A 22,168-nucleotide genomic window follows, 5' to 3' on the forward strand; every position below is an offset into this window, starting at 1 on the left:
AACGGAAGTGCTCTTATCTAATGAACTATCTCTAGCCCCCCCCCAAAGGTCCTGGGTTAAATCTCTAGCACTACAATCAATCAAATTTAGCTTATTCACTATGAATTTCAAACTAGGTATATTATGTCGGCATCACACTATTTTCTAGGTCTACATCAGCAACATTTAAGTGCAAATTCAACAGTATTGGGAACAGGATTTCTTGTAGCCTAGGCTAGCCTTGTGACCAAGTATGACCTTGGATTTCCTATCCTTCTGCCTGACCCTCAGGAGTGCTGGGAATACAGGTATGAACCACCATGCCTGATTTATTCAGGGACAGGGAAGGCACTTTGTGTGTATCAGGCAAGCGCTCTACCCACTGAGCGACACCTCCAGGCTTGCAGATTAATTAGTAGTGATAAGGAATACTTTATACCTGGAAGCTCTCTGTTTTGCTCCATCGTTAAGAAATGAGGAGCAGAGCCGGTGAGATGGCTCAGCAAGCAGGCGGCTGCCACACCTGACCATCTGAGTTCCAGGACCTGCACGGTGGGGGAGAGGGGCAACTCTTACAGCTTGTCCTCTGACTTCCCCACGTGGGTGTGGTTATAGCGCTCACCCACCAACCACACACACACACACACACAAAATGAAGAGCAAGAAATAAGTAAACAATACTTTTGGGAAGCTACAGGGTATAGCCCAGTTGTTTAGTGTTGCACAAGGTCTTGGATTGTCCCCTCAGCCTCAAAAGAAATGAGCCTTCCTATCCAGTCATAATGGCTCCTGCCAATAATCTCAACTCTTGGGAGGCTGAGACAGGAGGATTGCTAGGAGTGTGAGACTAGTGTGGACCACAAAACAAGTACAGTTTGAGACTCTGTCTCAAAAGAAAAAGGACCTGGGCCAGTGAGATGTTGGATGGGTAAAGTCACTATCACCAAGTCTGACCTGAGTTTGATCCCAGGAACCCACATAGTGGGAAGAGAGAACTGGCTCCTTCCTGCAAGCTATTCTCTGACCTCCACATGTGTGTCGTGGCATGTACATGTGTGATAACTCACACAATAAACAAACAAACACATAAATAAATGCAATCTAAAACAGTAACAAAAAAATTGTGTGGGGGGGGGGCTGGAGAGATGGCTCAGTGGTTAAGAGCATTGCCTGCTCTTCCAAAGGTTCTGAGTTCAATTCCCGGCAACCACATGGTGGCTCACAACCATCTGTAATGAGGTCTGGTGCCCTCTTCCGGTCTGCAGACACACACACAGATAGAATATTGTATACATAATAAATAAATAAATATTAAAAAAATTTTGTGTGTTTTGTGTGCCTTAAGAGTCCAGAAGTGGGGGTCGGATCCCTTGGAGCTGGAGTTACAGGCATTTGTGAGCTGCTCATTGTGGTGCTAGGATCTGAACTCAGGTCCTCTGATGGAGAAGCAAACACTCTTAATCATTGAGCCCCAAATAAATGTAATTTAAAAATGAAAAGTTCCTTCCCCCACATGCTTTTTTCTCAGTATGAGATCAATACCATGAGGGGCAGATTTTTCGGTAACTCGAAATCCTTACAACTCTGCTGTCAAACACATATTTATTTAGTTAGACTTGGGGGTCTTACTGTGTACCCTTGGCAGTCTGGACTCACAGCAATCTGCTCGCCTCTGCTTCTGGAGTGCTGGGATTAAAGGCATGCACTCCATACCCAGTCTCCACACACGTAATTTTAGATCGGCCTTGTGGAAATCTGAATGCAGACTTTGCTCTTAAGATTTATTGATTGGTTGATTTTATGTGTCTGCGTGTGTCCTTGTGAATTTATGTGCACCACATGTGTGCAGGTGCCCACAGAAGCCAAAGGGTAGTGGATCTCCTGGGGCTGGAGACAGATGTATACCAGCTGACGTGGGTGCTGGAGACTGAACCTGGGCTCTCTTGCAAGGGCTGCACGTGCTTTAACCACCGAGTCATCTCGCTAGCCCTGCATTCAGACTTCGATTTTCACATATTTTTCCAATGATCGCAGTCACTCAGAAAGTTGACTGCGACCAACATATATGATCATTAGCGACAAGGAAGACATTTGTCTTATTCACATCGCAAATGCACACACCGCCAGCAGGGATGGGCGGCTTAGTTGGGTGAGCAGGTGACTCGTTTGTCAACCCAGACACGGTGCTGATGGAGTCGCTTCCATTTCTCTTCCACTGCTGTATAAGGAGAGGCATGAACTGCCTCTCATGTCTGTGTAGCCAACCCTCTGTCTTACATGTTGGCTGCGGCTGCTATGGGTGTTTTATGTTGTTGGTTTGTGCAGGGGGTTGTGCAAGTGCACGCGTGTGTATGTGGCTGCCACAGCACCTGCGTGGAGGTCAGAGGACATCTTGCAGCAGGTTCTCTCCTTCCATCATGTGAGTCAGGGATCAAACTCAGGCCATCATCTGTGACAGTAAGCTCTTTTATTGGCTTGAACCATTTCAGGCACCCTGTTAACTAGATTCTTTCTTTCTTTTTTTTTTCTTTCTTTCTTTCTTTCTTTCTTTCTTTCTTTCTTTCTTTCTTGTTTATTTATTTATTTTATGTGCATTTGTGTTTTGCTATGGGTGTCGGGCCCCCTGGAACTAGAATGTGGGTGCTGGGAATTGAACCTGGATCCTCTGGAAGAACAGTCAGTGTTCTTAATCACTGAGCCATCTCTCCAGCCCTAGATTGTTTCTTTGAGAATCTCATCTGTTGCCCAGACTGACTCTGACCTTCTGTGCTTAAGTGATCTTGTTACCTCAGCCTCTTTTGTAGCTGCGACTACAGGTATGTGCCACACTGCTTGGGACATATTCTCTACTCTGAGTGGAAGAGGTGGACCCCAAGGCTTCACACGCTAGACAAGCACCCTACCACTGAACCACATCCTCAACTCTTTTCATACTTTTTTTTAAAAAATATTTATTTATTTATTATGTATACAAAATTCTGTCTGTGCGTATGCCAGCAGACCAGAAGAGGGCACCAGACCCCATTACAGATGGCTGTGAGCCACCATGTGGTTGCTGGGAACTGAACTCAGGACCTTTGGAAGAGCAGGCAATGCTCTTAACCTCTGAGCCATCTCTCCAGCCCCCTCTTTGTACTTTTTCATTTGAGACAGAGTCTTGTTAAGTTGCCCAGGATGCTCATTCTGTAGCCCGGGCAGGCCTTGAACTCTGGATCCTCCCCATCAGGTGGCTCCCAAGCTCCCAAGCATCTGACTCCCTCTTGCGGTCTCCACACGCAGGTGCACACACACACACACACATACACACACACACAGATACACATGCATACACATAATTAAAAATAAATCTTAAGAAAACCAAACATACTAGACTAAGTGTTCTCCACTGTTCTTTGGCCCATCCGGCCCATTTGATGACTCAATACATGAACTCTCAGAAAGGAGATAGAAGATGGTTATACCTTGTTATGTTTGGGAATAAACCTTGAAAACACGGTTATAAAGAAGAAACCAGGTCAGCAAGATGTCTTAGCAGGCAAAGGTGCTCGCCCACCCCTGCCAAGCCTGATGACCTGAGTTCCATCCCTAGGACCCACATAGCAGAAAGAAGGAACCAACTCCTGTGAGCTGCCCTCTAACCTCCACATACACGCTCCCCCAATAATTAATAAAACATAATAAAAAAGAAATCTGATTTCTCTTTGTGAAATCTTTCTCCCAGCTATAAAAGACAATTAACATGTAAAAAAAAGGAAGAACATTTGAACTGAATAAAAAGGTGGGGCTTTTTTTTTAATATATTGGAGAGATAAAATAGAAACCTTTTTTGTTTAATTAGTCATTATGATCAGGTATCTATGGAAACAACTGGTGATCGAGCTCAAAATAGACAATTATGCATCTGGGTAACAATGCACAATCAACAGGGATGTTGTGGAGACTGACAAGCAGCGATGCTGGTTCCCTCCCCAGAGCTTCTTGGCCCTCAGCAATTGCACTCTCAGATCAAGTTGCAGCCCCTACCTCCCCAGGAACTGCGCATCTGCTAGCAAGCTCATACCCCTTGTCCTGGGGTCACGGGTGTGCTGGCACCCTAGCAAAGAGACCCTGAGCAGCAAAAAGTTGAGATGTGAAGTCCTTGAGTAGTTTCCTGGGGATGAGGAGACACCAACAGTACTTTGGGAGGGACTATAAATTTCTAGAATTTTAACACAATGGTAGGGCAACACTAGGGGACTGAGGAGGAATGTGGTGATTTGGAGGCCAGCTTGAAATAAATGGAAGACCTTGTCTCAAGAAAACAAAAATGAAAACAGAAAGAAACAGACACACACACACACACACACACACACAAAAGTTCTAGAACTCGGTAGCCAAGTGGTGATGGCTCCTGACTTTAGTAATCTTAGCACCCAGGAGGCTGAGGTGGGAGGACAGTGAGATTGAGGCCAATCGTAGCGCCATAGAGAACCCATCTTAAGAGAAATGTACAGGGGTTAAAGTGATGGTTCATCAGGTAGAGACCCTTCTGCTGACCTGGATTAGATCCCGCAACCCACGTGATGGAAGCAGAGAGACGTTCCCAAAGATTATCTTCTCACCTCCACAAGAGCCTGCCTCCACTAAATAAATAAATATTTTTAAAAATGTTTATTATTTATTATGTGTACAACATTCTTTCTGTGTGCATGCTTGCAGGCCAGAAGAGGACACCAGACCTCATTACAGATGGTTGTGAGCCACCATGTGGTTGCTGGGAATTGAACTCAGGACCTTTGGAAGGGCAGACAATGCTCTTAAGCGCTGAGCCATCTCTCCAGCCCCCAAATAAATATTTTTAAAGAAATTTTCTGCCGGGTGGTGGTGGTACATGCTTTTAGCCCAAATGCTCAGGAGGCAGTGATCAAGCTCTTGCTTAAATTCCGTCAGTGAGGGGCTCAGCAGCATAGCCCTACCTAAAATTTACTTTTAATGTGTAAGGAGTTTAAAACATCTCTGCAAGCAGGGGCTGGAGCAATGGCTCAGTGGTTAAGAGTATGTACTCTTCTTCCAGAGGACCAGAGTTCAGTACCTAGCACTCACATTGGGCAGCTCAAGACTGCTCCAGGTCCAGGGGATATGATGCCTTCTTCTGGCTTCTGCTAGTACCTGTGCTTGTGTGCACGTATCCACATAATTAAAAATAAAAATAAGGCAAACAAACAAAAGAAAACAAAGACCCCAATACATCTGCAAATGTTGAGGCATCTTGGTGTTAGACTTGCAGGGGTCAAAAGTGTGAAAAAGCCTGCTCCCCGGCATCTGAACCCACGTTGTTCTTTAAAGAACCAGCCACAGACTGGACTGGTGACTCATCAGTTGAGTGCTCTTGTAAAAAAGCCAGGTTCAGATCCCCACCCCTGACTTCCAGCAGCTGACAAACATCTAAAACTTCCTTTCCAGAAAATCTGACGCCCTCTTCTGGCCTCCTTAGGTACCTGCACTCAAGTGCACTTTCACATAACTAAAAATAATTATCTACTTAGCACAAGACCTTTCTGTTTTGGAAGGAAAAAGAAAGAGAGAGGAATGAGGGAGGGAGGGAGAGAGGGAGGGAGGGAGGGAGGAAGGAGGAAAGAGGAAGGAAGAAAAGGAGGAAGGGAGGGAGGGAGGAAGGAAGAAAGAAAAACTGTAAAACTCCCCAAAACACAAAAGATGCAAAAATGCTTCTGAGATTCTTGCAGTTGGGGGAGAATATTGATTTCCTGGTGGAGCTGTCATTACCAATTATTATCTGATTATTCTGAACAGCTTGAGGAAATGAGAACATACCTGAAATTCACGGGTAAACACTGTATCTCTTAGAAAACAGTGTTTATCATTAAGAAGTCATGACAAGTGTATTTCAGCTGTGAATGAAGGCAATTTGGAAGGAGTACAGAGACACAAAGGAGAACTGATTCTGATGCACAAATCTGTTCCTGCCTAGAGAAGTTAACACAGTCAAAATGAAATTGCTAGGACTTGGGGCAACAGCTCCAGGATGGTACCTACTAGACTCCCCCCAGTGAGGAGCTGGAGGGTGGCTGAAAGGAACAGGGCTTGTCTAGCACTACAAAAAATGACAGTAACGACAAGAAGAGACACTCAGTACAAACAAAAAAAAAAAGGTAAATATCTCAATTGCTAGCACAGCTAGAGAGATTCTTGGATTTTGTTGCTATTGAAAAAATGATTAAAGCCAGTTGATACATGGTCATAAAAACTTAACGGGAACTGTCGAGAAGGCTCAGAGGGTAAAGACGCTTGCTATCGAGTCTGATGAACTGACTTCAAACCCTAGGCCCATGAGGTGGAAGGAGAGAGCCACCTCCTAAAAGTTTGTCCTCTGATGATGGGGCACATAGCACGGTAGCTCATGCATCCCCTCCCCATTATGTAAATACCCCCCCCTCCTCACAGGGTTTCTCTGTGTAGCTTTGGAGTCTGTCCTAGAACTTGCTCTGTAGACCAGGTTGGCCTCCAACTCCCAGATATCCGCCTGCCTCTACTGGGATTAAAGGCCACCACCACTCAAAACGAAACAAAGCGGGACATGGGCTGGGTCTGTACTTAAAGAGTTTAGAGTGCGTGTCCAGTGTGCGTGAGGGCGTGAGTTCGAGCCCCAGACTGTACACACACAAGAAGTAAACACGGTGTGGGCGACGTGGAGGATTACAAGTTCAAGGTCATCTTCTAGGACACAGCAAGTTCAAGGCCGGCAAGTGTTCCCGGTGTGGAAGGGGGAGGGGTTGTGAGGCGCTTTGTTGCTTTCAGTCTTTGTTCCACGTTATCCATTCATCTGTGAAAAGGTTGGCGATTTCCCAAAACACATATCCTAGGAGTGGTGGGGGGGGGGGGGGCACCAGGCAAGACTCCGAGGCGATGGCTCAAAGCGGGCTGAGCATCGCATCACTGGGTTTTATCAGCGAGGCTGAGCGCCTTCCAGCCACTATGGAAACGCTGGAAGCGGATCACCAGACGCACAGGTGGCCCATTTAGCCAGAATTCCTTTACACGTGCTAAATGTTACAGCAAGCGCTCCCCCCCCCCTTCCTTCTTCTTTTCTTCCCGGTGCGCTTCAAAGCGGAACCACAGACATGTCTTCATCGCTTTGAGAAGTACAAGCTGGCTTTCAAGCCGTCCTTTCGCCGTTCGCCGTCTCTAAGAAGTGATGACTATGTCATAAACCGCTGGGTATGAAGCAAAGAGACCCGTGCCAACGACTCCGGCGTGCAGGGTTCAAAGTCAAAACAGAACAATAACAACAAAAGCGAAGGAACGGTCTGGCTTTAGGGCAGGATGTGTGCGGCGGAGGGGGAGGGGCATGCAGAGGAAGGATATTTAGAACCCGTACTTTCCCTCTACTTTCTTCAGAAAAGTGTGAAACTACATCCAGTCTGTGAAGGTCTGGTTAAATGTGCGGTTCCTTCCCCCCCCCCCCCCCCCCCCCCCCCCCCCCCCCCCCCCCCCCCCCCCCCCCCCCCCCCCCCCCCCCCCCTCCCCCCTCTCCCCTACCTCTTTTCCATTTTCTTCCCTTCCACACGGCACACTTGCACGTGCACACACACGCACATACGAATCAAATAAATACATGTAAACACACAAGCAAACAAATGTTTAGCCATGCGTAGTGGCTCATGCCTGTAAACCTAGCCTTCCACAGATGGACGCAAGGCTTACATGTTTGAGGCCAGCGTGGATGACATATAGAGGCAAGCTGTGCTTGCGGGCGTTCATGTGCGAGCCTTTAGGGGAGGGTGCACGGCTGTCTGCAAGTTACACTGCTAGAAAAATAAAATAAGATGGATTTAGGCTTGCAGGATGGGTGGATAAATGATAAAACATTACAAAAGGTTAATGGGAGAATTTAGGAAGGGCACAATACTCAGCCATTTTGCCATTGGTTCAAGTCAGCTGGATGCTTCCAAATTGTCATAAAATGTTGGAATACGTTTCTTCTATTTAAAATATATATCCAGTCACAGGAATTTTGGACAATAAGGAACAGTGTAGCTGTAAATCTCTTGCATCCGGCCATCCAACCATATTTCTTCCTTCCCTTTTTTTCTCTCCCTCCTCCTCCTCGTCTTTTTGTTTCTTCAGGCAGAATCTTAATACATAGACATAGCCCAGGCTGGCCTTACACTGTGGCAGCCCTCCTGTCTCCGCCTCCCTAGTTCTGGGATTATAGATTCACACCACAATATCTACCCTCTCTTCCTCCCTCCTTTCCTCCCTCCCTCCTTTCCTCCCTCCCTCCCTCCTTTCCTTTCTTCCTCTTCACTGCCTCTTTCCTTCCTTTCCGTTTCTTCTTTCTCCTCCTCCTCCTCACCTTCTTTTTATTTTGCAGGCAGGATCTAGGCACACAGTCCAGGCTGGCCTCCCACTTGCAGCAATCCTTTGCTTCTTCAAGTGCTGGGATCTCAGAGAAGCACTTCCACATCCACCTAGGGAGCTCCCTCTTCCCCGTCCCTCCCTTCCGTCTTCCCTCCTCTTCCCCTCCTCTCCCTCACACGTGCTAGGTTAGTGCTGAAGTACTGAGCTACACTCCCCAGTCCTCAAATCTGTTCTTAACAGTTAAATGTTCCATTGAAATGACGTTTCTGCTCAGCAAGATCACCACTTCCCGATATTTAGGAGAAACTTCAGTTTTGTTCTTCGGTCTCTAGCCTGAAGTCACCCATGCCCGGGGCCATCCGAACCTTACCAGCTATTCACTCTGTTTCCCCCAGAGTGCTGGCGAAGCCCTAGAGAGACCCGGCACCCAGGTTGGATCCCCGATTTTGCAGGTACTCTAGGGGAACCTTGGGTAGGATCATATACCACTTGCGAGCCTCAGTTTCCTCGTCTGTAGAGCAAACACGGTGTCTTCTATTTCCCTGGGGTGGCTGTGTGTGGCGAGACAGGACCCACCAGGGTGTGTGCCCCGGAGCCAGGCCCTTCAAGTGGTGAACGGCACTAGCCTGCCCTCGCCCCAGTCTCCTCAAGGAGGTCGCCTGGACTCGCAGACTTGGCCCAGCTCCATCGCTGTACAACTCTCTTCCCTGGAGCCTGACTGGAATGTTTTTTCTTCCCTCCTCCTCCTTTTCCTGTGACCGTGTCTGCAGGACTCCTCTGCTGTCCTGGGCTCCCCAGAGAGCAGCCCTAACCCTCTTTCCCTGTCTGTCTCCCCACACTGCAGCCCACCGGGCTGTTTCCAATTTGGAATCCATACATCTTGTCTCTCAGATCATAGCCGCCTCTTAGATGGGGCTAATGAGGATTTAAGGGCCCGGAGCCCTGGACCTCCCCAAACTGAGATAAATCCTGATTCTGTTCAGACAAGGGGCCTCCAGCCAGGCATGCAATCCCCTCCTCCAGGCTGGCCCCGGAGGCGCCTGGGGAGCCCCCTTCTGGCAGGCAGCGAGGGCCTCCGAGAGACAGGAAGAGACAGTTTCTCAAAGGCCCAGAAGAGGGTCCCACGACTCGGTAGCAGAGCGTGGCAGACTTGTGGAAAAGGATGATTGTCGCGTTTTAAAATTGTATTTACTTATATTTATGCGTTCGTGCGCATGAGTCGGGGTGTGCTTCGTGCACATGGGGCCAGAGTTCAGCATGCAGGGTCTCTTTTAGTGCCTCTCCATAGCTTTTGAGAAAGGGTCTCTAACTGAACCTGGGGTTTGCAGTTTCCTCTGGACTGCTTGCCACAGAGCTCCGAGGATCCTCCTGTCTCCACGCTCCCGAGCTGGTGTTGCTGACACGCCAGGTTTTTAATGTAGGTGCTAGAAATCCGAATTCTTTATGCTTGTTTAGCAAACATTTTTATTCATAGAGCCATTCCCCCTTTATTTTTATTTATTGATGAAGCTTTCATTCATTCATTTTTGAGACAGGGTTTCTCTGTAGCCCAGGCTGGCCTCAAACGCAGAGATCCTGCTGACTCTTGCCTCCAGAGTGCTGGGATCAAAGGCATGTGCCCCGTTGCAAATTGCTTTTTTTTGAAATAAGGTCTCAGTAGTCACCCTGGCAGACCTGGAACTCCCTTATGTAGACCAGGCTGGCCTGGTATGTGGCAGGCTGGGAACTCTAGCGGTTCTTTTCTCAGCTGAGATCACAAGTGTGCACAATCAGTTGAGAGGGCCCTTTTTAAGGATGCTGTGTCCCCTGGAGCCCCAGGGGACAAGCTGGAGGAAAGGGGGGTTATGCAAGCTAGTCAGATTGGGGACGGGGTGACAAGCACACCCAGTTCCTACTCCCTGGGGCTCCTGGTAAGACGGGGGTCATCCCAATTGTGTATGCATATGTGTGTGAACCTAGAGGCAGGAAAGACCTGACCTAGCTGTGCAGTTGGGAAGGCTTCCTGGAGGAGGCAACTTTGTTCAGGGTTTCCTGAGTATGTGACAAAACCCTAACCAGGCACAGCAGGGGGTGTATGTCATAGTTCCAGGCACACCCAGGAGTAAGAGGCAGGAGGATTTCCATAAGTTTGGGGCCTGAGCGGGGGAGCTACATAGTTAGACCCTGTCTCGGAATAGATTGAAAAAGAAAAAACAAAAAGCGATTGAATCTTAAACCATAGGTTTTGTTGTTGTTGCTTTGAGACAGGGTCTAGTGTAACCTTGGCTGCCTTCAGACTCATGATTTCTACACAACTGAGGATGACATTGAACTCAAGACCCCACAGCCAGTGCCTCAGCCAGCCCCCCCCCCCGCCCTACTTCTGAGCACCCCACACCACCCCTGGGGCTGCTCAACCTTTCACTTCCTCCCCTTTAAACCCCTGCTGCTGGCTGCCCACATTCCACTCCGTTTATGTACAAACTAGCAATTCATTTAGGCTTAGCAGGAAAACTTTCTGGACTCTTCAGGGGAGCAACCAAGCTGAGGTTAAGACCCCCCCCCCCAGCAATAGGGCTCCTTCTTTGATCATTCCTAACTGAGTATCAAACACACGTAAATAGGTTGACTAGAGGGCTCAGTAGGTAGAGGAGCTTGCCAAAGCTTGAGGACTTGAGTTGGATTCCTGGAATCCTCGTGATTGGAGGAAAAAGTGGACTCCTAGGGTTTATCCTCTGACCTACACAGGCTGGCTTTAACATGTGTTTTCCCTTCCCTTACTCCCACAAAATAAATAAATAACAAATGCAAAAACCCGCCAAACGGAAGAGAAACAATAACAAACAGAGTAAAACAATAGCAAATTCAGGATCCTGGTCTTGGGGCACCACACACACACACACACACACACACACACACACACACACACACACACGCCTAACTGAGAGGCTGAGGCGGGAGGGTCATGAGTTCCAGGTCAAACAGACTAGATACAAAGTCTTGTGGGGAGGTGGAGTTCACCTGGGCCATTTCTGGAGGGTCCCTTTCTTGTCTCAGGGACTCTAGGCACCTGCTTGCTTAGGTTCAGAGACACTAGCAGTTGGGCCTGGACCAGCTCCACCGTGACGATCTTGCTTTCTGCCTTTTGTTTAGAAGAGCCTAATTAATGAGATTTTCATCCAGGCCGGCCATGATCCTTCAAGAACGTCATGGGAGCCGAGGAGTAAGAGCTGCTGCTTTCCGAGTGTTTCTCTCTAATGCCTTGTCATCTTTCCAGGTGAGGGGGGGTGGCCCTGAGTCTCTCTCGAACCAGGATCCCCAAAGGCAGGGGCAGTTTTTGGAGTGGTTGAGTTCATTACTCAGGACTTGGGAATACCGTAGGTGCTCGATCAATGTTCCAAGGATTGGATTCCATAGGACTGTATGCCCGTGGCACCCTTTCAACTGAGGTAGCCACAACCCTGGAGTAGGCTTTGGGAGAGCTGGCCTGGATCCAGGAGAGTTCAGGGTGCAAAGAAAATCATCGTGGGGGGCCGTTTGGGGTCGTCCCGGGGCGCTTAACCTTGGCTTTCTAAGCCGACTGGGCTGTGGCTCTTTACTCCAGGGCCCCGGGCTGCACGCCCGGGAAGAGGAGGAGGCGTCTACTGTCTGCACCCATCACCTGAGCTGCACCGGGCGGGGAGGATAACAATTATTGGGAGAGGTTTAGAAAAAAAAAATCATTATCAAATAACTACAGCTTGCAAAAGTTGGAGGGTGGAAAGTAAAACGCGGACCGGATCGCTGCAGGATTGTGCGGCCGCTGGAGTCGCGCCGCGCGGCGCCGCGCCGCGGTAGCCGATCTGGAAGGAGAAACATCTGCAACGCATTTGTGCGAGGCTCACCTTTGAGACCTCGCGGCTGGATGGAGGCGCTGAGTTCGCGCGAAACGAAAATCGCTTTAAGAAGGCTTTCCTAGGGGACCCTGTCCGGCGCGGCCTGTCAAGGCCAGTGAGTCGGGGAAGAGCGCCCCCTGCCAGGTGCACGAAGAACCTTGATGACCCGAAAGGGAGGCCACCTCCTCAGCCTCTCCCGGCTTCTTCATGTAGCCCAGGATGACCTACAACTAGAACCCACTATATAGACAAGGATGGTCTTGAATTTCGGATAACCCTGGTCCCACCTGAGTGCTGGCGTTACAAATGTGTCACCATCCCTGTTTTTCTATTTTTTGTTTTTGGCTCTGGGAATCAAAGCCATGATGGAGCTTGCTAGGCAAGTTTAAACTCTATTAATTGAGCTACCTCGCCAGCCCCTTTTTTGTTTATGTTTGTTTATGTGAGACAGGATCTTATGTAGCCCATGCCTGCTACACAGTTGAGCCAAGCCTTGAACTCCTGACCGTCCTTCTTTGACCTGCCTATTTGTCTGTCTGTCTGTCTGTCTATCTATCTATCTATCTATCTATCTATCTATCTATCTATCTATCATCTCTTTGGTGCATTGGTGTTTTACCTGCACATACGTCTGTGTAAGGGTGTTACTTACACTAGAACTGGAGTCACAGACAGTTGTGAGCTGCTACGTGGGTGCTGGGAATTGAACCCAGGTCCTCTGGAAGAGCAGCAAGTGATCTCAATCACTGCGCCATCTCTCTATCCAGCCCCTACAAATCTGGTTGTTAAGATGTATTTTTAGCAGCATATGAATGGACATTAATACTGAATTCATCAATCAGTTCATGTGATGAATTACGATAGCACTTTATTTTTTTTTTAAATACTGCCTGTCAGAAAGAAAAAAGGAGGTTCTATTTTTTTTTCCTTTCCTGGTAAAACAGGAACTGCTCTTCTTCCGTGTTTTTACTTTTGACAGCGTCATACAGCGCACTGTGATCACCCTTCTTCCATTCCCTCCAGTGCTCAAAGGACCTTTCCAACTTCTCCCCTCTCCTGTCCTCATGCCCCCCCCCCCCCGCCACATGCAAGCATAGCTGCTGTGTTGGACTCTAGCGTCCAAACACTGAGAAGGAGTCACCCCCAGAGACCATCTCATACACCACAGCCGATGCAAAAGCATGAGGATTTTATTAATTCTGTCATGACAGGGTCCCCCAGCATTCGGGAAGCCAAGGGACCTCGAATAGCTGGTACAGTCTATTTTTAAAGGGGCCACAGAAGCAAGGGGGGTTGTTCTTTGACTATTCTGATTGGCTTATTTGAAAGGGCTATTACCAATAATTGACTGGAGAGCTGTTGCCAGACCAGATGAGGTAAGAGGTCATTTTGACCCCGTTTCCCAGGGGACCGAACCAAAACATACGTATATGGGTAATTGTTCAGGAACTGAGTACGTGCGAGTGTAGCTGTTAGGTCTTTGGTTCCCAGGGGAGGAGGGGAAGCACTATGGCACGGAGGCTGAGAGGATTCAGAGTTGTCAGAAATGGCTTCAGGGTTGTCTTAAAGTCTTACAGCTGTGCCCATGATCACAAGGGTCTTGACAGCCCCTCCACACTCTTCACTTCCGTCATTCTGCTTCCACAGTCCTCCCACATTCTCTTCCCAGGTGTTCTCTGGGCCTTGGACTCCGTGGTGACGCCATTTGGATGCGGTGAAGCCGTTTGGGACCAGGCATTCAAGAGCCTTCATTCTTCATTCTCAGCACCGTGGCCAGTTATACGTCCTCCTTAACCCATGCCCACTAAAGAAAGCCTCTTCTGGCCAAGGCTGCAAACTTCACTAGTCTATGGGTATAAAGACAAATGTTCAAAAGGCAATTTTAGTCTTGCCCAGATGGCTCAGTCAGTAAAGGTACCTGTTGCTGCTGCACCTGAAGACCTGGCCTGGATCTCCCATGACAGGGGAGAGAATCCACTCCTTCAAGCTGTCCTCTGGCCTTTACAACGAGTGCAGTGGGCGTCCTCACACACAAAATAAGTAAATAAATATAATTAAAAATAAAAATATTAGGTGGTTTATGAGGTCATTTGACACATCAACAGGAGTTCCCCTGTCTGGCCTGACTTCCCTAGCTGCAGGCTTCTCACCAGTTCTGCAGGCCAGACATGCACTCCTTTCCCTGGGGGAGGCCTCAAATCCTTTCCTAAAGATAGGCTCTCATTTGTAGCCCAGGCCTTGAACTATCCAAAATCCTCTTGCCTGCCTCTTGACTAATAGGATCACAGGTGGGTGCCACTGTGTCGGATCCTCTTCCCTTCTTCCTTCCCTCCCTTCTTCGATTTCTTGATTCCTTCCTTCCTTTCAATAAGGTCTCCCATAGCCCAGGCTAGCTTCAGACTCATGGCCAGAGGTGACCTTGAACTCCTGATCCTTTTGCCTCTACCTGAGTTCCTAGGCTAGGGATGAAACTCAGCTACCATCCAGGAAGCACTGGGTTCCTTTACAGAGTTGCATAAACCAAAGGCATATTCATAGCAGGTTTGAGGCCAGCTTGGGCTACAGAAGACCCCCTGTCCCCTTTTTTTAAGAGTCCAGAATTTCATATATATTATTTATTTTTATTTTATGCACATTTGTGTTTTGTCTGCTTATATGTCTGTGTGACAGTGTCATATCTCCTGACACTGGAATTCCAGGAAGTTATGGACTTGCCACGTGGATGCTGGAAATTGAACCCAGGTCCTCTGGAAGAGCAGCCAGTGCTTTTAACTGCTGAGCCATCTTGCCAGTCTCCAAGTCCAGAGTTTCTAATTCAGGGACTAGGGCAAGCCCCTCTGCTGGTCCAGCTGGGTAACCCACATGGAGACTCCGCAGCCGCGCACTGCCTGGTCCCATAGTGGGAGAACAGCGTAGCCGAGCTAATGAATTTTCAGGTCTTATTTTGGAATACCAAGGGTAACATTGGCCGGACAGCTGTATGTGATCTTGGTGTCACTGTCCAGTCTGAGCAGATAACAGAGGTAACCCTGTACAGGAATCATGGGGCCAACTTAAGGACCTCCTTCAGGGGTGGAGTGCGGGGCAGAGACCCTGAGGTCATACAGGGTCATAGGGCTGCCTCCCACTATGGTTTTGTTTTTTTCTTTGCTGTTTTCCCCAAAGGCCCCATGTTGGCACCAACTGTCACCAAATGGCAATTGGCCCAGCCCCCAAAGCCCCCAAGAGCCTGAAGATAAGAGACATCTTCACAAAGGGAAGGGAGACGCAAACCTCACAGGAAGCCAAGTGGGCAAACCGTCACTTGGGCTGAAGTGAAAACTGCCTTTTTCTCTCCCAGCTGGGGTGACTTTGGATCCCCTAAAGGTCAGGTGGGGTCACAGAGGGCAGAGCTCTGTGACTGTGGGAAGGCCTGAGGAACACAGTGCCCAGGTCTTCTCTTCCAGAGGAGTCTGGGGGAGGGAGCTGGAGATACAGTTTAGTGGTAGAGTGTTTGCCTTGCAGGTACAAAGCCTACAAACAACACCCAAAACTGACTTATTAACTACTTGGACTGACGAGACAGGAAGATTCACGAGTTCAAAGCCAGGCTAGGCTATAAGGGAGTGCAAGGCCAGCTTGGGCAACTTAGTAAGACCCTCTCTTAAAAGAAAAACCAAAGGGAGGGCTGGATGTAGTTTTGTGGCACTTATATACAGTTGTTAGGGGATGTGTGGCTCAGTGGTACATGCTTGCCCAGAATCTCCCGGTGAAGGATTTGGGGATGGCTCAGTGGTAGAGCTTATGTGTATCCCCATCTTATTTTTTGAGACAGGGTCTCTCATTGAACCTAGAGCTGGTTTGCGTAGAAAAGTTGGCCCCAAAACTACCAAGGACATGCCTGAACCCTGGGGTTACGGGTGTGCACTGCCATGCCTGTTTTTAAATGTATGTTCTGGGGATTGAATTTAGGGCCTCGTGTTTTCGTGGGGAACATCTCCCCAGCCCTCCCTCCCCGCAGGAAATCTAACAAGCTGCCCGAACCAGGTCTCAGCCCTAGCTGTGGACAATCTATCCTGGAACTGTCTTTGATTTTTCTACCCATCCTGGAGAGCTCAGCAAATGCAGGAAGTTAGAACTGGCAGGGAAGGGGGCAGCTAGCCAGAGCAGTTCCTTCTTGGCCTCTGGGTGGCTCCTCTGAAAAGCTACCTCCAGCTCTGCTTTGGTCATTCTGGCCCTGGCTGCCTCTGATTTATTAGCTGTGGGACTGTCAGAAGGCAAAAGGAAGGTTCTAGCATGCCCAGGAGGTTGCAGGAATTCATTTCACACTTGACTATTTTTTCTGACACCTACTAAAGTCCTTCTCGTTGGCCACAAAGTCCCCTGGCTTCTCTACCCTGACACTCTTTTCGGGGATGGCGTGGAAGCCGAGAGTGTGGAAAAGCCTCTAGTGGTGACCAGCTGTGGGCCTGCAGGCAGGTGCAAACATCTGGGTGCCTAAGGGGAGCTGGAGAGGGGGATGGGGCAGAAGGGGGAGTAGGATTTCAGTCCCCCCCCCAAACAATCATGAAGCTGCAAGACAGAGCCTGGCTCCCTTACAACAGCATGGCTGTCCACCGTGACAGTTCACCTTCTGTGAAATGGGTGTGGTTAGCCCTTCGCAGGGGTTGTGGCCAGGGCAGAATGACTGACGGTTGGGTGCTAACTGCCTGAGACATTGCTGGACCCCTAACAAGAGCTGGATGGGTGCAGCAGAATCTGTCTTTGATCCCCACGAGGAAACTGGCCCAGAAGACATTTTTCTGGGCCAAGGTTTTCCTGCCCACTTGGCCGCTATCCCTTCCCCTGTGTTTCTGTTGAAATACTAGTTTCCAAGGATTTCCACTGCTTGCTTTGCCGCGCAGCGGGACCCAGTTGGATCCGTTTTGACACCAGGCCACCGTCCTGTCTAGTCTCTCTGTTGTCATTGCTCCTTCTCTGTAGCGACCCAAGAGTGGTGCGGGTGGGGAAACAAAGCATATGGAACAGGGATGCTTCCAGAAAAGCCAGCTGCAAGGCGCCTGCCTCTCCCCCAGCCCTCAAGGGCTCAACAGCTGGCTTACACTGGCTGTGGCCCAGTTGACAGAGCTGAGAGCGTGGTCTCTGAGGAGAAAGGCAACAGGTGCAGGCTGGAGGCAAGAAGATGGCAATTGGTCCATAGATGCAGTCACGTGACATTGTGTGGGCCTGTCACAGGAACAGCTAGGAGAGACTGTTCTGAGGCCTTTCCTGAGTGGCCTTTGTTGTGGTTTGGGTACAGACTGTCTCCTCCATTGGGTTTACTCCTGCTCCACAGATGGGGGTGCTGTTCGGGGGCGGGGGTAGGGGATTGAGCCGTCTGGTGTGTGAGTCACTGACCTGAGAACGTGTGTGTGTGTGTGTGTGTGTGTGTGTGTGTGAGTGATTGGGGGGGGTCAGGATTTCCCACAGAGAGACTAGACAGAGGCTAACAGAGAGACTGGACTGTCCTGGCTGTCCTAGAACTGGTTCGGTTGACCAGGCTGGCCTTGAACTCGGAGATGCTGGGATTAAAGGCTTGTGCCACCATGTCCAATTGGCCCGGGGAACTTTTGAGGGTTCTAGTGCTGTCCTGTTACCAGTCTGGGTCCTCTTTGGTTTCTTGATCTCCTAAGATGTGGAGAGTCTCCACCATACCTTGTAAGGCTGTCAAATCTGTTACATCTGCCTGAGATGCCAGAATAGTTTCCTCTGGAACTCCCTTGGTTGTCAACCTACCTGCATCTGGAATGAACTAAACCCAAGAGGCTGAGCACGTTTGTCTCTTGCAAGTCGTGTGAGGGATTCTCTCTTTCCCTCCCTCCCTCTCTCCCTCTCTCTTTCAGGCAGAGCCTAACTATTGAGCCCTGGCTGTCTTGAAATCCGCTATGAAAACAAGGCTGCCCTCGACTTCCTGCCTCTGCTTCCTAAATGCTAGGACTAAAGGTATGTGCTGCTATGCCCCACAGTGATGTATTTTCTTGATCAGATTATTTGAATCAAGAAGACCAATCCTAAATCTGGGGGCAGGGCAGCCAAATAAAGGACATGGAAGAAGGAAACTTTGCTTTTGTCATCTTGTCATCTCTCCCGTGGCTGAGACATTCCTCTGCTGGTCTTAGAACCAACCTCCTTGGGATTCCAATGCAGTCTGAAGACCTGTAGCTCTCCAGGAATCTTCCAGGATCCCAGAACTGCATTGGGACTATTCAGACACCCAGCCTCAAGACTGAACAGCTACTGAAGTCTAGTCTCTCAAGTGAGGCAGCCTGTGTTGGCTTATCTGGACCACATCCTATAAGATAACCTAATACATTCTGTTAATATATGTTTATATACATATTCATTCTAGCAGCTGTTTCTTTTTTCTTCTTGGTTTTCTTTTTCTCTTTTTATTTATTCATTTTTCTTCTTGGTTTTCTGAGACAGGGTTTCTCTGTGTAGCCCTGGCTGTCCTGGGACTTACTCTGCAGACCACACTGGCCTCAAACTCAGAGATCCACCCGCCCCTGCCTCCAGAGTGCAGGGATTAAAGGTGTGCATCGCCACTGCCCAGCTCAGCTCTGTTTCTTTAGGGAACCTTTGTAGCAAGGTTTTTTGTGGGCTGCCAACCAGCTCCCAAACTGTGACATTGAGACTTATTATTAGTTATGAATGCCGGACCTTAGCTTAGGCTTGTTTCTTGCTAACTTTTTTTTTTAATTGTTTTTATTTCTCTCCGCTGTTTCTTGCTAACTCTTATAACTTAAATTAACCTGTTTCTCTTCATCTTTTTTGCCTCAGGGCTTATTACCTTCCTTTTATTCTGTATGTCCTCCTCTGTGTCTTTTTGGCTGGCAGCTGTCTGGCCCTGAACATCTCCCTTTCTTTTTCCCTCTTCTCCCTCTTCTCTCCCAAGCCTAGATTCCTCCTCCTACTTATTCCCTGTCCTGTCCCTCTACTTCCTAGCTATTGGCCATTCAGCTTTTTATTAGACAAACTAGTTGCCTTAGGCAGGCAAGGTGCAACAAAGGCAACACATCTTTACACATCAAACAAATGCAGCATACACAAATGTAATTCATCTTTGCCTAGTTAAACAAATGCAACACGCCTTCACGTAGTTAAAGGAATATTCCACAATATAAACAAATATAACACATCTTTTACATAGTTAAAGTAATGTTCTGTAACAAACCCTGACTGATACATTTCCCCACTGTGATAGTCTGAAGCCGTGAGCCAAAATAAATCCTCTCTTCTTTAAGTTGCTTCGGTCAGGCATTTGACACAGCAAGGAAAAAAGCACAAGTACTTGGGGCTCTAGGGAAGGGTCAAAGAGACCCGTTATTTTTTTTAAATATACCTTGTTTGTTGCTAAGAAACAGCGGTAGTTGGTGCCATGACTCAGTCACCAGTCTCAATTCAGAAAGCCTGGTGGACCAAGTCTGCTAACCTGAGTTAGAGCCCTGAGACCCACATAATGGAAGGAGAGAACTGACTTGTAGGAGGATTTTTTCTGTCCCCCAGCCGCTCCTAAATCAATACACTGAGGTGTATATTAATTACAAACGCTCAGTCAGTAGCTCAGGCTTGTTACTAACTAACTCTTACATTTTATAGTTCTTATTTGTGCTTTGTCACATAGCTTGTGGCTTGTTATCTCAGTTTTTATATGTCCTGCTTGCTCAGTGACTGGCTGGCGTCTCCACCCTTTTTCCTCCCATCATTCTCAGTTTGGCTTTCCTGCCCAACTTTATCCTGTTCAGCTATTGGTGAGTCAGTTTGTTTATTAAATCAATCATAGAGACATCTATTCACAGTGTACAGAAGGATTATTCTACAGCACTGACTCCCACAGAATGTCCTCTGACCTATGCAAGAGCATCGTGTCCCCCAGGGAATAGCAGAAAGCCTGGCGTGTGGAGCCAAGTTTCTTGCCCTGTCTCTAACTCACTGAGGCTGCACTCCTCACCCTTTCGAGAATAACTATCCTTACTTGTCATAGGATGGGGTGACATGAATGTCATGTCTGTACCTGCCTCCTTCAGGATGAGTGACCCCTGTCGGGTGAACACAAGATTGCATCTTCTCTCTTTCTGCCTCTGAGCAGTAGAGGGAGGAGTGGTGGATGTAGCACATCAGAGCAATGATGCAGCCAGCACTGCTGGTGTCAGTAGTCCTTTCTAGACACAGGAAGCAAGGGGACCATCGTCTGCAGCCAATGGAATCACAAGAATAAAACCACTCAAAAAGGCTTGCTAATTAAACCTGATAGAGTTGTCATTTACAGATGTAGTGTACACTCAGATGAAAAGGCCTGGAAGATAACAGAGAGTAAAGAGCCTACTGTGTAAGCATAGACCTGAGTCCAATCCCCAGAGTCCACATAAAAATGCTGTACATGATGGCACATACTTGTAATCCCAGCACTAGGGAGGCAGAGACGCCAGACACTTCAGCTACTTTGTGAGTTCTAGACTAGTAAGAGACACTGCTTTGAAAAGCATGGTGGGCTGGGTGTGGTGGTGCACACCTTTAACCCCAGCACTCAGGAGGCAGAGGAAGGCGAATCTCTGAATTTGAGGCCAGCCTGGTCTGTAGAGGGAGTTCCAGGACAGCCAGGGACACATAGAGAGAGACTGTCTAAAAAAGGAAGAAAGAAGAAAAGGTAGATGGCTCCTTACATGGGACCTGGGATCCAAGTAATGACACCTAAGGTTGACTTCTGATCTGGAAGTCAACATGCACACATGCACATGCACATGCACACAGACATGTGTGCACACACACATGAACACACGAATACACAAAAATACACACAATTCTACACTTGTGCACACACAGAGAAAGAAAAAGAAATCAGCGGCTCCAGCATGATGTTCCAGACAGGCAAGCGAGGAACCAGACTTCCTGGCTCTAGAGGCAGAGGCTGAGGGCTGTGGGAAAAGTTTCCCCAAGGCAGTGAGTGCCTAGCTTCAGGGTTATTCCAGTCACCTCCCAGAACACAGCTCAGTGACACCAGAGCATGGCCTGGCCCTGTCGCATGAAGTCTCCCAGGCCTATGAGCTGTTTCTTCCACACACATGGTGACCACAGCCTTTGGTCTTGATAAGTAGATGGTATTGACTCATGGCGTTTGTCTTCAAGTCACAAAACCACAGTCTGGTTCAGGACATCATTTCACTGGAGAGGGCGGAAGGGAGAAAGCAAGAGAGAGAGAGAGGGAGAGGGAGAGGGAGAGGGAGAGGGAGAGGGAGAGGGAGAGGGAGGGAGAGAGAAAGCTGGTGAATGGGCAGTTAAGGATCTTCCTGACCAGAGTACAGGAGACCATGGGATTGCTTGACTGGAGTGGGGGCTGGGGAAGTGCTGTTGCTATGATGGTATGCTACAGCCTCTCTGAGGAACCAGCATGAGGCTGGACAGAAAGAAGGGCCTGCCGCTGCTACAGAACTCAAAAGGCCAGCCTGTCTGACTGCCTACTTTCCTTTCTTACTCCCTCTTTCCCTCCTGTCCTCCCTACTCTCTCCCCCTTCTTTCCTCCCTCTCTTTCCCTGCCTCTTTTGCCTTCCTTCCCTCCTCTGCCTGGATAGGTGATTGAACCATGGCCTGACACATATTCTGCTGGTGCCTTACCTCTGGGTGCCACCTTCTTAGCCCCTCACTGGGGGATTCTAGGCAGGGGCTCCACCACTGAGCCACACCCCAGCCCCTCACTTTGGGATTCTAGGCAGGTGCTCTACCACTGAGCCACACCTACAGACTGTTGTTTACCTTTTCTATTTCTATTAATTTTTTATTCTTTTGAGATAGGGTCTCATTAAGTTGCCTGTGCTAGCTTTGAACTCACTGTTTTATCCAAGCAGGATTTGAACTCAGTCTCCTGAGTAGTTACAATGAAAATCCTGCACTGACATGCCCAGCTTCCTCTGATTACATTTTGTAGCCTAAGACATTTCTAGACTGGATATTGAGAGTTTGGA

General features: G+C 48.5%; 1 long non-coding RNA gene across 1 annotated transcript; it reads left to right on the forward strand.

Annotated features, from left to right (window-relative positions):
- The first annotated feature begins 11,357 nt into the window (after positions 1-11,357).
- Positions 11,358-14,258, forward strand: LOC126491902 (uncharacterized). The gene is made up of 2 exons (XR_007589485.1): positions 11,358-11,593; positions 13,861-14,258. It is a non-coding gene; the product is annotated as an uncharacterized lncRNA (long non-coding RNA).
- The last annotated feature ends 7,910 nt before the right edge of the window (positions 14,259-22,168 follow it).

Source organism: Alexandromys fortis, unplaced genomic scaffold (genome assembly GCF_014885135.2).
Source record: "Alexandromys fortis isolate MF-2015 unplaced genomic scaffold, M_Fortis_MF-2015_v1.1 scaffold_291, whole genome shotgun sequence".
NCBI classification, from domain to species: domain Eukaryota; kingdom Metazoa; phylum Chordata; class Mammalia; order Rodentia; family Cricetidae; genus Alexandromys; species Alexandromys fortis.